This window comes from Mustela nigripes, chromosome 14 (assembly GCF_022355385.1).
Source record: "Mustela nigripes isolate SB6536 chromosome 14, MUSNIG.SB6536, whole genome shotgun sequence".
In the NCBI taxonomy this organism is placed as follows: Eukaryota; Metazoa; Chordata; class Mammalia; order Carnivora; family Mustelidae; genus Mustela; species Mustela nigripes.
In genome coordinates, this window is record NC_081570.1 from 67,948,505 (window position 1) to 67,966,801 (window position 18,297).

General features: G+C 37.5%; 1 long non-coding RNA gene across 2 annotated transcripts in view; it reads left to right on the forward strand.

The window, feature by feature from the left end:
* The window catches only part of LOC132001952 (uncharacterized), a 212,432-nt gene that overhangs the window by 82,992 nt on the left and 111,143 nt on the right, over positions 1 to 18,297 (forward strand). For both annotated transcript variants that reach the window (XR_009399729.1, XR_009399730.1), the window contains exon 4: positions 10,780 to 10,954. This is a non-coding gene — a long non-coding RNA (uncharacterized LOC132001952). The remainder of the gene's footprint in view (positions 1 to 10,779; positions 10,955 to 18,297) is intronic.

The following is an 18,297-nucleotide window of genomic DNA, read 5'->3' on the forward strand; positions in this document are numbered from 1 at the left end:
GGATATCATTCTAGATATCAGAAGTAAAAGAATGAGCAAACCAGAATTAGTTTTTACATTCATAGAGCTTTCCATAAAATGGAGAAGATATTCATATTTTCAATCATTTTTTTAAAAATCTATGCTAAAAATGGTGACTTGTATAAAACAGAAAAGTTCACATGGCTGAGAGATGATCTAACCAACAGGTGTAATCTACTCAGAGGAATCAGGGAATATGTTCTTGATGAGATGACCTTGGTAACAAGCAATTAATTCCAGAATAGTAACAATAAAAAATATCCACTGGAATTTGCATAACACTTTTCTTTAATGATAATACCTCCAGTTCCTCTACCAAAATTAGTGGTATTGTCAAAGAATTCAAGAAATGTGTACTGTTAGAAAGGAAAAATAGGTTTAAAAATAGTTACTAGACAAAGAAAATACACATTTACATGCGTATTTGTGTTTCTATATTTTGGTCTTTATCTACCACTCTTTCCTAAAATGTCAGAGATTGTAGATAAAGTCAGTGTCCTTGTTTTTTTATCAGAAGATCTGATTATAGTATCTTATTTGGCAGTTAAAAGTTCATGGCCAGACCTCATGCCCTATTAGCTCACCGTATAACACAGTGAAGCTTCTGGGCCCTGGAATTAACCTTACAAAATACCAACCGCTTCTCTACCACCTACTAGTATTCAGGGAAATTACATCAATTTGGGGGACCTCAGCTGTCTTGGCTTTAAAATGAAAACAATGTGCTGTTTTTTTAATCAAAGAGAGTTTTGTGAGAATTAAATGAGCATGTGTTTTAATAAACATTTATATAGTGGTTATTGTGTCTCAAACACAGTTTCAAGAACTTTCCCAATGTTTATTCAATCCTCATAACATAGCAATAAGAATGGCTCTATTAGGACACTTTATCACATTTTACCTGTGACCTGGCCAAGGTGATACAACTAATAAAAGGCAAGTCTCACCATCAAACCCAGAACTGCTCTCTCCACCATTACACATGGAAGCACTAAATGAAAGTGCTTTATACATATCCACAGGGGGGAAAAAAATGTGAATTCCTATTCACTTTGATTATGTATGTCTCTATGAGTAGCAATTACAACTTTCCCCAAATTACTACTATGTTCTAGATTCACAATTAGACCTCCTCTTCCTTTTCTTCCACTTCTTCCTCCTTACTCTTTGGACAAAAATGTCATTCTCTTTTTCTTCTCTCTTGTATGTGTGCTCTCATTGATTTCTTTTAGTGGGCAGATATGTGACCTCTCCTTATTTTAATTAAGCCAGGAGTATTATAAAATGCTTATGGAAGTGTATAATATCTGAATTGAGTATAAACATGGCTTAGGTAGCTAAGATTCTAAAATCCCATGTTTATATTCTAAGACAGTTCTTCAGGCATTCCTCAATAGGGTTGAGATTTCAATACCCACACTAATCATCCATTGTCTTCTCATAGAAATTACCAGGTTAATTTATGCCACAGAACATAAAAGAGTTACAAGTACTTTCTGAGGAATGCCCAGTCAGGGGAGGGAAGGGTGGCTGAGAGCGTGCTCAAAATTAAATTTCATTGAGATATTATCACTTACTCAACACCACAAGGAAATCAGAAGAATTAGGTCTTCCTTTGGCATCTGCCAATGATTCTGTGTGAACTTAGAATTGGATCATCTGCTCCAGATAGGACAAAACCTGGACTTAAGTCTACTTCTACACATTCAGGGAACTATTTGGAATATTGAAATATACTATTTCATACCTTAAAGAAAATATATCACATCCTCAAAATAATAATAGAGACTATTTTCATAAGGTTTTTTCTACTTTCTAATATGTTAAAAAATCAACTGGGCCATCTCCTCCCCTCTGGGGGGGGGGGGGAGTCATTGTGGAATCATGATTATGGCATGTAAGGGAATTGTTCTTATATATAATACTTTTATTTCATTTCCTTTTAAAATCCAATAAAATGTTATCTCCTCATGAAAAGTTATAAAATTTTAGTCCTCTTGAAAAAGATTATAATTAATCTGAGGTTTCAGACACATATTTAATCTATTAGTAGAAAAATGTTCCATCTCTACTATAATTATGTTGAAAAAGTTTGAGATGAGACTTTAAAAAATCTTTACCCATGCATTAAACAATTTTGAATATTGCTCTCTTTTTCCAAGAACAGACCAAGGGGAAATATACTCTTAGCAGCAGTACAAAAGATTTAGGCTAGTGAGAGAAATGGCCTCTGGTAGTTCTCACATCATGGAATTTTTTTTATCAGTGGAAATCACAGACCCTCTGTGTTAAGGGCTTCACAATAGAATTTTCACCTTTCAAATACAATTTAGGTTTAACACTGTTTTGAGATAAGGCGTGAACTGAGAGGCATCTCAGCATCTTTTGATCCCTCACCTTGAAGGGCTGAACCAGACCATAATAGCACCAATCTTGAGTAAAGAAGTGGAACCGATTTTGCTAAAACATCTGAAATATACTCTTCCTAAATAGTAACACCTGGTCATGCAGAAAGTCCCAAGGAGTCTTTGTTCCCAGGAGATTCCCCAACCCAGTTTTCTGCTGCTGGAGAGGCTTCAGGAACATGGCTCAGGTCAACGAGGTGCCGCCATGGGTCTAGTCTCTGGGCTGTTCTTTAAGTAGAATTGTTTCTCTGACTCTCCTCACTCTCAAGTTTTGACTACAGTGCAGTTTCAACGAGTCCTATCGATATTTTTCTGTTAATTAAAAATAACAAACACCGTTGTTGTCTGAGAGAAGTTGTGCTTCTCCCTGGTAGATGCCACCACAGCCCGAAAATCACTGACTTTAGGGAAAGCAGAACCCTGCGCCCCAATCAGCAACATCTGCAGTATGAAAGGGGACTCCAGAGGTTAAAACCAATTTAAGCTTGTCAGTCTCTAGGCAAATGCCGCAGAATCTTCAGAAACAGCTTGTGATGGGGGAGTGTTGAATGGAAATAAGCTCAATCAACCTTCCAGTTTGGATCATTGAGAAGGCTGGGATTTTTAAAAATTGTATTTATTTATTATTGTTTTGTCATGTTTTGGTTTGGGTTCCATTTGGTTTAAGCTCCTTATTCCTCGTCTGGTGTTGCTGGAAGAAATGTGTGTTCCTGCAAGATAGATTTCCTCCCCTGTCCAGAAATCTTCATGGAAGAGAAGTTCATTGCTACCATCTGTATTTGGTTTAGGAGAGCTTTGATTAATAAGGACCACCCTATTGTTCATTTGTCTGACATGTGGAAATATTTGTAATCTGTTCCTGGTGAGAGAGATTTCAGCAAGGACCTGGCTTGACTTTCAAACCCACGTTGCCAATGAAAACCAGCCTCCTGAATCCAGAGGTCAGTGGGGAACAAGCAAAGGTGTTTTATCCGCCCTTCACCCCCTCCTGCAAACACCAACACCTGTTAGAAGTGAGGTTGAAACGATCCTGTTGGAACTCTGGGACAGAGACCCAATTCCAACCTGAAAGAGGCTCTGATGTGTGGTGTATAATGACAGCCGGAGACTGCCCACTGCTACACATCATTATCATTCAGATCATGAAAGAAAATGAAATGGTTCAAGCAGATAACAGCTGTTTTTATTCTGCTTTTCAAAAATTCTCTTAAACAACCTGATCTCGTTGCTTTTATTTAAGGGTGAACACCCAATTGTAAACATAGGAGAGATGCATTCTCATGATGTCAGTAATAAAAGCATGTATAAAGCAGCATGTGTATTCTGGAAAGCTAACTAACCATTAAAGCCAAGAAACATAGTCTGGCACAAATCTTATTATGTGTCCAAGAGGACTTGATGGTATGCACATAAGAAAATGTAATGAAACAGCGGGAAGGGGAAAAGAAGGGAGGGGAAGGAGCCAGAGGGTTGGGGGTGCGTACTTTTTTTTATAACTGTGAGATGTTAGCAAAATTAGAGGAAAGCAAAGCTGCCAAGATCATCTGAGAAAAGGGTTAGCATAGCAAGTAGAAATGCAAGCAATTGGGTTTTTATTTCATTGTATGTTGGACTACAGAAACACCTCTTCGCTTTTTTATCTATTAGTTATGGACAATGGGGCAGTTAACCAAGACACGGACAGGAAAAAGGAAGAGGTCCAGTTTTCCTTTTATCAGGAGTTCAGATCTCACGTGGGCAACATGCATCTTTTGTGTTTATAATTGTTCCAATGGTTATGATAAGTATTCGGGGTAGCTTGCTTCAGGGATTCAGCATCTCACATTGGTCATCAGAAAACTTATAAAATTGATAATCATCGTGATTCTTCATTTTTTGCAAAAATAGAGCAAGAAAATAGGCAATCTCTCCTAGGTGCACTATATGATGACGGTGTTCACTTATTAATTTTTTTTTAATTTCAGCACAATAGGTAGCATCCTTTATGAAATGGATCCTATGTGTTAATAAAAGCAGAAATAGATCCCTTTACTAGACTTGATAATAAAAAGGGAAGCCTATGTAGGTGTAAACTTTGAATGTATATATTCAAAGTTTACACCTAACCTTGGTTTATGACCTGCATAAAGTATGACATTCAACCAAAAAAAAAAGAGTTCAACAAGCAATTTAAAATGGGAATCTGGGGCACCTGGGTGGCTCAGTGGGTTAAGCCTCTGCCTTCGACTCAGGTCATGATCTCAGGGTCCTGGGATCGAACCCCGTATGGGGGGCGGGGTCTCTGCTCAGCAGGGAGGCTGTTTCCCCTTCTCTCTCTGCCTACTTGTGATCTCACTCTCTCTCTCTCTCTGTGTCAAATAAATTATTTATTTATTTATTATATGATTATTTTAAAATAATAAAATGGGAATCTAATGTTCATAAGCTTAGACCTGTGCTTTATAAAAGAAAGGAAGAAAGAAAGAAAGAAAGAAAAGTAGAAAGCATTAAAAATGTCAGCTCTGTAGACTTGCTGCTAAAAAAATTCTTGTTCACCTGTGCATAAAATACAACCACCCCCAAGGGTGTGCAATTTTACAAAGGCGAATTAATCTTTTATCTGCCCAACATTCAAACTACAATGTATTTCAAAGTTGGAGGACATAAACCACTAAATATGAGATTGTTTTAGATAGCTCTGCCAAAGAAAAACTATAATGCATGGCTTGGGGTCCTGAATTATAGCTGAATTTTCTGCTCTCAGACGTTCATTAGTTTATGTTCAAGGGGCCAAGGAAAAGTAGCAATACCTTGCACCACCCTATGACATTCTATTCTTTGAATCCAATCGGAAATAATGTGGCAAACCAGTGTTTTGAAATGGCATTTCCAGATCAGTTAGGAACAGTGTTCAGATTTAACTGCAAAAATTTTTCATCAGTGTGAAAAATGTGGATTCCATGGGCGTATGTTAAAATATAGCAGTAATGCACACACACACAAGTGATCATTCCTAATGGCTTAAACTGATACTCAAATAGTCTATTCATTATCAACTATGGCTATGTTAGTTTTCCAGGTTGTGAGTTATCTGCACCCCAAGCTCCTTTTCTTCTTCTTTCCTCCTAAGCACCTGGGTAGGGTCATTCCACTCACTGCTGTGCCTACCGCTGAGAAAGAATTGCAAATAAAAAGAGACTATAAGGAAGACACCCATCACCATGGAGAGGAACACAAAGTGTACACAGATTTATGCTAATGAGTGGCACTAAATCTCTGAAGAATACATGGTTTTAAACAATACACCCAAATAAGGAACTTGAATCAGCAAATACATCCGGAAACAAGAAGCCCCGTAGGCTAGACAGCCAGGGGAGCCAGGGGAGGCCAAGGGTATTAGCCCTGAAATTCAGAGTCTTGTTTCTATTTATGGCACATTAGATAGTCATGTGGCTTTGAGACATGAGTTTGGAGACCAAATGAATAGCAAGTTTGAAGGCTGACTGCCAAATGACTTGAAACATCTGAGAAGTGAAAATATCCCTGAACCAAGGCACGCTACTGTATTGAAAACAATTACTGTTCTTGATCATTTTTCTGCTTTAGATCAAGTTATGTCTCTTTTGGTGGGAGCAGGTGTACTCATGGCTTTGGGAACAGTAACTAATCAAATCACATATGGACACAACACCCCCCCACGCACACATTTTTGGTAAACCCATGCAAACGAAATCACAACTTCTTAGCATCTCAAAGAAGAAGAAGAAGAAAAAAAAAAACCTGTGATTTGTTACCAAGGAAGCATAAATTTCACCTTCCCACTTCTCTGAGATTCGTAGTAATCCAAAATCAAGTGAGCAGAGACACATTGAAAATCTGCTCCTTTACCCCCTGCTTTTGGGATATTAATGACTACAATATGTCTACCGCTTATTCGAGCAGGAAGAAGAACTGCTTCCCAGAGGGAAGGAGAAACTGGGAACAGACCCAGAGGAGCAATAAGTTTGTGGACAGGTCTAAAGAGCTCTCAATATCAGCACGTTCCAGAGCTTAGTAACAAAGCTTAGACTATTGCATAATCTGTCCATCAAAGTCAGCACACACGATTTCTTTCAATCTTACTTCTAGAAGATGACTTCTTTTTCATAAATGGGCATTTTCCTTACACCGAAATTTATTGTACGATGCTAACAATTAGTATCTGCCACTGCCTGTTTTGTCCTGGTCATAACAGGGTTTAAAGAATCAGAAAGAAGGGGGAAATGTATATTTGAGGCCATGTAGTAAATGTAGTTTCCTCTTTAAAGCTTTCAAAATGCTTATTTTGATTTTGAAGGGTCCCCCTGCTCAGGTGCCACTCCTTTTTCACTTACTTTTTTCTCAATTGTCTCGCTTTTCTCCACACATCCCTGATGTAGATTAACACAGGCCTCCGAGCCCCAGGCATCAAAGGAATTAGGTCAGACCCAGAAGAAATCAGGTTGCAGGCAAGAAAAAAAAAATTAATAAAATAGAAGCTATGCCAGCCTGGTACTTCTGTATTCCTTCAGGCAGACTAAGGAGCTCTGGCCTTAGATGTGACAGTATTAAGTAATAAGGACGCGGGGGGGGGGGGGGGGGGAGAAGAAAAGATGTTGGAGAGACCAAAGATTTTAATAGCACTAGCAACATGATGATAGGCTGAATTTCTTTAAAACTAGACTGTATATACTGCTTGGGTAGAGTGAGTTCTCAGCCTTAAAACAATATTGTCAACCAAAATATAATTCCAGGAAAGATCTAGTGCAGCATCTGTTTTCCTGTGGTTTAGGTTTTGGGAAAAAAAAAACTATTTGGTATTTGTATTCCCCCTGAGATCAGTGGTCTTTTAAGGTATATATTATCTACCTCCAGGAAAGTCATCTTATATTAGCATGTTTAATGCTCACTTATTCAAGTAGCACTATTTTATGTGTTTTTGGGTTATTCTAAGGACAAAAGAGAGAGAGAGAGATTTTATTAGAAGATGTCCACGCTCAGTTCATTCTCCAGATGACCATTTTAGTTGCCATTATCATTCCTGCCGAAATGATTGGAGGAGTAATTCGAATTCAACCTATCACATTATCCAAGGGCATTCTATGAATAGCAGCCACCAGAGCAAGTTCTGGCAAAGCTGCAAAGGCAGCCTATCAAAGTCAGCAGTAATATTCGAGAGTGTTTTCCAGAGTTAGCGAATGCAGAAGAGAATATTTATATGTGATCTCTCAAACTATAGAAAGTATTTTGGGAGAGATGTTTTTTCACAGTCCTTAGATTAGCCATTATGCATTCTCTAAGCATTCTCAAGGAGTTTGGGGAGGATGCAAGAAATCATTGGATGAAGCTAGCCACACTTACACCTGTTATCCCTTTGGGTCCTCCCTGAGGGAGATCTTGGCGTCTTTAGTGCCTCCTTGTGTGATAAGAAAATGCGGCACAGGCATTAAGCAACTTGTCCAAGACCCTAGAAGGCAACAGAAATGAAATTTGAACTCAGGGCATTGAAAAGAAGCTCCAGTGCCTTCTTCCCCGTGCTGCGAGCAGTTTCAAGTTTTAGAAAAGGCAAAATCTTCTTGGGCTTCTGACCATAGTAAATCTCAGCTCCTGAGAGCTCTCAGACGTACCTTCAAAAGGTTAAAAACAGAACAAAAACTATTGTCATTTTCAGCCCTATTCTTATCAATACAATAATTTTAGCCAAGTAAAAATATCATTCTAACTAATATACACTGAGAGATTATTTCATGACAGATACGGGTGTATTTCTTGCATAAGTTAATGTAATAGCCACTATACAGGACAGGACATAATATTATTATTCCAACTTGAAGAAAGAGCAATTGAGTCTTAGAAATGTAGAGTACTTTCCCCCCAGGTTATCAGCTAGAAAGGGATAGAGCCAGGATTTAGACCAAGTTGTCTGGTTCCAGAGACAGTATAAATAACCACCAGCTCTATTGCTTCCTCAGGTCATTGTTAATCGAATCATTATATCACACTGTACGTAAAGGAGTGGCATTTCATTACATGATTATGTTGCGAATATAAATGAACACCAATTATTAAGAACATGTTTTACATATGCATATCTTTTGTCCAGAATTACCTTTTCTCTTCCCTAGCTACCTCATTCTTCTTGCTTGTCTTTTAAAATCTGGCTTTACCATTCGCCTTCCCGGAGTCATCAGTGTGATTTACAAGCCGCTCTGTCCTTGCAGAGTCGTGCCGTAATGAGATCTGTCACACTGGACTGTATTGATACACCTGACTTTTTCTCCCACCGGACTTGAAGCATTTTGAGGGAAGGCACTCCGTCTTTCACATCATTTGGTCACTGGTAGTAGCGCTCGTCATGTAGAAGGTGCCCAAAACAGGTTGCATTGATGAATGAAGGAACGAAGAAAGAAAACAGTGTGTAAATACTTGGTTGAAAGAGAGAGATGATTGGATGAAAGATGGATGAGAGATGCAGGGGTGGAAATAGAAAAGGACACCTAACACATGCAGACAGGAAATTCATGGATCCGTCCAATGGATGGGCCAAACTTCAAATGAACAGAGCTTCTTGGGTGTAGGTCTTCAAAAAAAATCCATTTTACTATCTTACCTTTGAATACTGTTCTTTCTGCTAGTGTTTCCTTTCAGTAGTCATTAACTATGATTCAGCCAGTTAGTGGTAAATTTACTCTTGGAAATTTTGGGTTTTGGAGCTGGATTTCACTCCTCTGAAGTCAGACACCCTAGATACCTTTGGATAGAAGAGATGCATCACACTCTTGGCTGCCTAGCTTCAGCTACTCCATAGTTTTCTCCACCATTTGCCTGGCAGATGGTCCCTGAAGATTTAGCCTCTGTTACCCCTACAAGATTTTAGCAATGAAAATAGCATGAAATCCTAAACTACTGCCAAGTGTGAATCTTCTACTTCACAACAGATATTTCCTCCTGGTCCTAATAAGGAATAACCCACATAATATCTCTGTATTTTAATATTATGCCATTCCAAATGGCAGATTATATTTACCTACCTGTCAGAACAAGGAAAAAAACAATGTTTTCCTCATTAATAATCACAACATTGTAAGAAAACATTAATTTTGCCCCCCCCCCCAAAAAACCCACAGAAATTACAAGCTACCTTCAGATGCCTTTCTGATACCATTTATGAATATAATTCTCTGTTTAGAGTACAATTACCAGAGAAAAATTTTTCCACAAAGGATTTGGGGCTGTTTATAACCAGAGATATAGCCACTGCTTGGAGAGTTGCACTGGACAATTACTAGTCAAAGCTTAAAAATATAAAGGCAAGTAAAGATTGGTCTTTTACTTAAAGTCAACAGTTTCCTGATTCTAGTCAAGAAAAAGAGTTTACTGGACTTCCTTTGACACTATTAAACAGCTTTTCATTTTTGATCTGATAGACTAATTATTTTTCCAAAGTGGTATAATTTATCCCTTCAATTATTTCTTCAGATGTCGATAGCCTACTCTTTGTCAGGCACCACAGTGTAATGTATTTTCTGACTAGTGGTTAAATATCTTGTTTCTCTCTCACTATGTTTTTGCCCTCAATGACCTAGTGTTTATGACTACACAAACTAGCCGGTCAAAGTCTCCAAATAAAATAACATCGGGGGCAAAATATACATGTGTGGGAGTTTATTTTAATTAAGAGCAATAGCAGTCTGCAGCTTACATAATTTTAAGCTATTAGAGATCTGAGTCAGCTTTAGAACACATAAATTCAAATTGTTGTTGGTTGCTACTGAATGGCAAGAGAAGTAACTGGAGTGTTGCCATCTTTTGGTTATGTAAATGAGAAAATATGCAAAATCTCCACTCTTGTTGGGCCAAATATTTGTGTATAAAATTTAGGCACTGTCACAGAATCAGAGTGTGTGTGTGTGTGTGTGTAAATATGTGTGTGTATAAATAAATATAAATACATAAAATATGTATTTATATATGCCTATGTGTTTTATATGCATTTATGAATATATATGCATATGTACTTTATATATTTAAATATTTTTAAAACTTTGACACTATATATTCACAGTAGATGTGTTCCTAAACCTCTACAGGATACAAACAGCAAGAAAACAGAGCCACTGGGTGTAAAAAGTTTGTCCGAGAGGCCTAAGACAGATGGACTCATGCACAAAAGTCCTCACAATTTTGAAAAGTACCAACGTAAATTTTTAAACCAAATTAAAAATTACAAGTTGGAAAATGTTTGTGGGTTATCAAAACATTCTCTATGTCTGGCCTGCTCTGCACTGACTCATATTCTTGCAAGTCTCATGGGACACCTCTTAAACACACTTCACCTTTCTTTCTTTGGTTTCAGGGTAGAAAGAGTCCCTTTAACTCCTGAAGACAGTAAATCACAGTTTGTGTGGTGGTTCTCAGAAGACACTTAAAGGGCTGAATTGGATGCTCTACATAGCACCCTTGCCAAAAGAGTTCGGAAATGACTTCCAGCTTCCCACAGTAATAAAATGGCACTGTTTGGCATCTTTAAGGTAATAAAAGTGAAATTTTTTCCATTCTAGTAAATGAGAAGAGAGGCCTGGTTGTTTTAAAAACTGATTAAAATTCATGTGTTTTCCTCAAATTATAGAGCATGATATGAGCACGCTTACACGTGAACTTGGGACCACCTCAGAGCTCTGTTAGAGCCAGCTCTCTGAGGGAGACAGGATGTGCTAGTGGGTCAGTTGCAAGGGAGCCTGGGAAGGACCCGTCAGGTGCTGAGAATACTGAGGCCATGGTTCAACAGGGGGCACTGTTCCCTCTGAGTCCGTGGTGAATGCATTCAAAGTGAGCTCTTTGGAGGGTTGGGGTTTTTGTGTTGTTTTTTTGTTGTTTTTTTCTTTTGGCTTGAAGGAAGCGTTGTGGAAGTTCGTAAGTGCTTCTGGCACTGTTAAACAGCTGCTGAGTCTCATCACAGACTCTGGTTGCATTTTGGTTTTGGGAAAAGCTCTAGCAGACAGGTTTCGTGTCTTTGAGAAAGAGGCTTGTGCAAGGAATTATCGTCATTTGTATACGAGACATTTTAGATTCAGTCGCTCTCCAAAGTTTCAAAGGAAAATCTTTTGTCATTCCTTTGACTCATAGGGTCTAAGAGGAAGTCTGATCATCTTCCATTTCCCATCTGGGTATTCATAAGGCACCTGCATCTCTGGGATTTCTCCTAGACTACACAATGTTACCAACTGACAACAAACATTGTGCAAAGGAAGACCACCCTTCAGGAAAGGCACCTGTACGTTAGAAGCCTGTCAGCCAAAGTCATGGGATGTAGCTTCCTTTCCTTAGTCCTTATTTCAGCTGTACCAGAAGTAGAAATTATAATTGTGGCTGGAAAACTGTGGCTGGCTGGAAAACACAAGACAGATACTTTTTACATGTAGGCTAGCCCACATTCGTCTTTGTTTAATATGCTGCAATTACAAGACTATTACAAACAAATTAGTAGTATCACGGAAGAATTTTTAATGACTTACTGATTTCAATTATTGCCAAATACCTTCATCTAACCGTCACATCCTTAATTAAGAGACACCAGCGTGTGTGTTTATATAATCTCTTTGTTAAAATTATGCAGTGGTGGCCTCAGCAGTTAGGGGCTGGTCCATTCATTAAGTAGACACAACCATCAAAGAGGTTAAGTCGATATTACAATAGAAGCAGGATATGGACACACCCAGTTTAACAATAGTGGGGAAGGAGGTGAACTTAACAAAGATATGATAAGAGAAAGGGGAAATATTGCTGCAATGCTTACTGATGGTCTGTAAACACTCCAGTTCATGTTTATTAAGCCTCTGACAGCTCACTTCAACAAAGACAGAATTAGATGTACATGCTAATGCCTTTTGCTCACAAATACTCCCAATGAGTATGACCCAAATCAGAGCATCTGACTTCAGTGGGTAACCATCTGTGATAGAGAGGGGAATGTTTCCTTCTGGGCTAGCCCAGAAATACCAACGGAGACAGGATTCCTGCAACTAGTCCTTGATTTTCACCTTCAATAAGTATTTACCTATCAAATTATGTGGTCTCCAAGCAGACTCATGCAGAGGTTTTAGAAAGAAACTTATAGCCCCTGATACACTGCTAATCATCCACAAAATATGACATGACATGTTTAAAGACCTCTGCTTGCCCTTATCCCTCTGTCATGTGATTTAGCCATTCCTCTCAATACTTTGAGCTAAGAACTTTTAATGGCCAGGGAACATATTTAACTATGCGCAGAATAGTCAGTAGTCAATCAGTAAATATTTGCTGAATGAATAAGTAAATGAAGAAACATGTAAAAGTTAGTTTCTCATTTTTCTCGTTGCTAAAAGGAAGTAATCTTACTTGGGTACGTAAGACAATTCATGTTCTTGATTTTTTTTTTAAGTGTAATTAATTTATCCCTAAAAATATAAACTACACTGTGCTACCCTAAATAACCTTCCTGATTAAGAGTAGTAAGAGTTAAGAAAATAAATAGCTAGCAAATTCAACTTCTCTAACTCTTATATTAGCAAGAACTTTCTAAAGAGTTTCTAGTTGTATTTCAGTCTGTCCCCTCATCTCTCACTTCTCACCTCCTCGTAATTTATTCATCTTCTATACTCCAAATATTCCTATACACTTGTAGTAAATAAAATAATCAGTATCCTTTAAACATTTCTAATTGTGATCTTCTATTCTAACGTATCTATTTTGTATTCAATGGATAAAATTCCATTTATCCATTCACTTCACATATATTGGTGAGTGTCTACCATGTGCAAGATAACCTACCAAAATTTAAGGATGCAACAGAAAACATTCAGTTTCTCTTTATGCCACATGTTTCAGAGTTCACCTAATCCCACCGGTTTGCTTTGATTTGGCCAGTGGTCCTAAATGATCATATAGCCTGAAGACGTGCCATTATGAGAGTGATTCTGAATGTTGTCCATGTTGTCCGTACCTAGGAACCTGTGACCATGTATGTAGTAAAACAGGTTCTGAATTTCATTCCCTTAGAATCAGGCTCAGTAGATCTGGCACAGAGCCCAGAAATCTATGGCATTTCTCACAAGTATCCCAGGTAATTCTCAGGCAAGTGGTCTTTAGCACATACATTAAGAATCATTGTTTTAAGAATTAAATTTCCAGGTACAACATGTATCTTCTTTTATTTCCTCATTATTTTTTCTCTATAAAACACAATTTAAATATTCCTGAATTGTGTTCAACAATTACAGAAGAATCTGTTGTGATCCATGAGGACTACTATAGTATTTTTTTGTCCCTCTAAAAGGATGGGGATTCATGGGGATTATTAAATGTAATTTTTTTTTTAAATTCACATTTTGATAAGAAAAATACTTCAATTGCCATCATCCAATTCTAAATTGATAATTTATTGTGAGGGAAATGATGGATTTTGGTCATTTACTTTAACTATCATTTTACAGAATAATTTTCAGAAGTTTCCACTAAGTACTTTTTTTAACAATTTCTTTTGTAATTTTCCCTCAAAATATTCCGTTGGGTCCTAATATAAATCTTACCTAGGCCTTTAGAAAAGAGTAAGAGAAGTAAGATCTATTTTCCTTCTTATGTCAATAATGCCTTACTTCAAACTCTCTGAATGAATTATTTTTCTCTATAAGTCCTTCAGTAATATAGCATCATGTTACGGGTTGTGGACAGAATGACATTATTTAAGGTCAGAATAGTTAGAAAATCTGTGACGAGCCTCTACTTCTTCTATTAGGGTCTATCATCCTCCCTTAGAAATGTTGGCTTATTATTTCATAATAAGAGTTCCAGACATGATTTTCTTGCTACTAAGGTTGATAGGTCATTTCATTAAGAAAATCTGATATAGGGGCGCCAGGGGGGCTCAGTGGGTTAAGTCTCTGAGGTCATGACCTCAGGGTCCTGGGATTGAGCCCCACATCCGGCTCTCTGCTAGGCTGGTAGCCTGCTTCCTCCTCTCTCTCTGCCTGCCTCTCTGCCTACTTGTGATCTCTCTCCCTCTGTCAAATAAATTTAAAAAAAGAAAAGAAAAAGAAAGAAAGAAAGAAAAGAAAATCTGATATATTTCTAACCTTTTCTAATTTGAATGTTGTCATTGTAGGATCTGGTGACTTTTTATTTTTCTTAATTCAAGGGTTTTTTTTTTTTTTAATTCAAGTTTAATGAATATATAGTGTTATATTAGTTTCAGGTGCACAAGGTAGTGATTCAACAGTTCTATCCATTACTCAGTGCTCATCACAATAAATGTATGCTTAATCCCCTTTATCTCTTTTACCCATCCCCCCCAGACTCCTCCTCTCTGGTAACTATAGGTTTGTTCTCAGTAGTTAAAAGTCTGGTTCTTTGTTTCTCTTTCTTGCAAGTTTTGTTGTTGTTGTTGTTGTTGTTGTTGTTGTTTAAAATAAATCAGTAATCCCCAAGCTGCTTTAGGAGATTTCAGTTGATATTAGCCTAAGGGCAACCTTCAGTCAAAGGTGGCACCATTTAGACACTTTCTTTGCATAACAATACACATTTACTTTTTTTTCCCCCTTTTTAAAAAGAACTTGTTTTAAGAGTCTCACTTGGAAACAGCTCATAGTAACAGACAATTTTGAAATGTTCAGATTCTCTAAGTGCTCTAAAACATTCACCTGAATAATCCGGCTCACTAAAGACTGAAAGCCATTCTAGCTATTTGTGAAAACATTGTGTCCAACACCTGGTTATCCAACAAATATGTTAGGACCAATCAAAATAAAATGAACCATAACATCTCCCCCTCTAAAAACAATCAAAAAATGGATTTTAATTTTGAAAATTTTAAAGACTAAATAAATTTGAAATGCTGTTTTAAAATATATATTTCCACATGATAATATGCCCTTGGGCCTGGAAACAATTACAATAAAATTTTGTGGAGAAAACCCCCCACTGGTTTTGTGGTGGCATTTCTGCCATGGTTCCAATTAGAACTCCTATAAATCTTGGAATTGAGCAAATAGGGAAATAAAATCCTCATAAAATACTTGTCTGTATCCAAGCCGAAAAAATGAATTTGGATAGGATTCCAAGTCAAACTTTCTAACTTGTTGAAGTTGATCCATTATACCTGTTTTCCAAACTGTGGCAATTTACCTAAACAGTTCCATGTTAGAATATATACTTCGATCTTTCCTTTTTAAATGAAATCATAATAATTTTGACCCAATGTAGCCATTTTGACCAATGTAGCCATTTCCCCACATATGGTTCTGTTAGGAGGCACAAATAAATAAACAATTGAAATAGTTCCTCCACAAATAATGCTGAGGCAGAGAATGCAGGGATTCTGGGCACTGGGAGCCAGGGCCAGACCAGGCAGTGGAAGTCCACCTCAAAAGTGGACAAAGAAACTTTTGATCAACACCTTTACAATAGTAAAATGTAAGGTAGAGCACATTTACACTTTTTAGGACTGTTGAGCAGCAACCTCATGAAGAAAATCTTCTTTATCTTTTTAAATGTCATAATTGCATACTTATGAATGCTATGCAAATGATCTATTACTTGCTGAATGATGAATCCAAAATACTAAGCATCCTTAAACTTTGGAAAACACATGAAAACCTTTAGGACAGTGTTTTCAAATGATGGATAGAGGTAAATACAAATGCTTTCTGGAACCATGGGCAAAGCCTTTGAAGAAACTTTTTTTTTTAAGATTTTATTTATTTATTTGACAGAGAGAGATTACAAGCAGGCAGAGAAAGGGGGAAGCAGGCTCCCCGCTGAGCAGAGAGCCCGATGCAGAGTTCGATCCCAGGACCCTGAGATCATGACCTGAGCCAAAGGCAGCAGCTTAACCCACTGAGCCACCCAGGTGCCCATGAAGAAACATCTTTAAACAGGAAAATCCCCTGAGGAAAGACCTGACTCACTTTATAAACGAAAAATGCTGTCAAGAGGCAGAGAGAGTCCATCTTATAGTTTCAGTTCATCTAAGCCCATCAGAGTTGACACCACTAAAGTATGTGTCTCACAGTGAAAGCATCTCACCAGTGAAGGTCTACCTGCCTTCACTGTCTTCTAGAAATATGTTACTGGAAAAGGAAAGTATTCTTCATCTACCCTAAGCAGTCCAGAAAGTAAATACACTCATAACTAGGCAATGTTTTTGTCAGTAGGCCTGTGATTGTAATGAAAGTTCATAATCCTTTTCTTTTCTTGTAAATACTCACTTACAGATATTAAAATTATATACAGACAAGGAAAGAAAATCAGAAAGAAAAAAGAGAAAGAGAGAAGAAACCACTGGCCTATAATCTGCTTTTTGATCATTTACCAATAATGCCAAAGTGAAAACAGATAATTAAATTAGATAATGCTTTGGATTGGAAATACACATTTAAAGCACTCTGTTTGAAAACGTTAATATCATAATTCTCATCAGCATATTAGATATCATCCTTTCTCCAAAAGACTTCAATCTCATGTCTATCTTCTATGCTTCAGTTTTTGTGAAAGGCTTTTTGTTGTTGTTGTTTTAAGTTGTTAAGTTGTTGTTTTAAGTTTTCTATCTGTCCTCTGTCAACAATCCATCCACCTATGTAAATGTCTATATCTCTATATTTATCTAGATACCTTCTAAAATTGGAGGAAAGAAGCCTTTTCAAATACCTTACCAAAAACCTCCCATACTAATAAAATCAAGTCAAAATTATAAGAAAATGAGTTCGTCTTCTAGGTTTGCAGCAGGAGACACCTCTACCCTTTTCACGGACTTCAACTCAGCATGATTTTCCATGTTTTCTCAGTGTTCTTTTGCTTATGAGATAAAGTGTGTTGTCTCATCCACCAACATTGCAGTGATGTTAACACAAGGAGTTTTGATTTAAGAATCTTTATGTGGCATAATTATGCATTCTGTCCAGGATGCTATTGACGGGAAGCAAACTATTTCTCTCCTTCCATTGACACGCTTGGTGGAAAGGCCAGATAGGTCCAGTAGCTAAAACTACAAAAGAAGCTCTCCCAGGTCATTGGTAGGAAGTTCAGTATTACTGCATCCCCAATAGCGGCTGCTTCTGTTTGAACTCAGGGTTATGAAAGATGAACTGCATTAAAAGCTAAATCATTAAATATCCACTGAGTAAAAGCACTGTGGTGTGTTCCCTGCTTAAATCACCAGCATCTGTCTTCTCACATGCAAAGAGTTGCTCTTTACAATCATGTAGTGAAAACACTGACAGAAGGGCCAAGGCTGAAACCGCACAAAAAACCTCAAACAGCATCTTTTGGGTTTTCAGTTGGTGAGTAAACGATCATCAGCAAATATTCAGCGGTGGAACTAAAGCACAACATTGCATTTAACACAGCTATAAAATATTTAGGAATGCATAATCCCTTTAGAGCCTCAGGTTTTTTTCCTTCTATTATGTGTTTATTCTTCAGGAAAAGAAAAACAACTGTTTAAATTATGTCCACATAATACCTCAGATTTACTGCAAAGCCTACAATTTGCTGGTTTCCTTTTACTATTGATCCTCCTGTTACTTATGGGGATGTGAACATCGTAACCCGAGATATAGCTCATACTTATTCAAAACTAAAACTGTACAGTAATAGATGCCGTAAAGTAAGGTTGCAGGACCGTTAGAAAAATTAGACCCTTCTCATCTACTTGAATTAGGTGGCAGAATCATCTCAAATGGCAATTATAACTATGCTATCCACTCCCCGCTCGGCTCAGCTTTAGAGTGGTAAGTACACTCACGAGTGCAAGCCGTGTCATAAGACAAAGGTCTTTATCTTTATGCCGCACGTGCTTTCATGGTGCCTTGGCCCACCGTGGGTTTGTACTATCCACCCA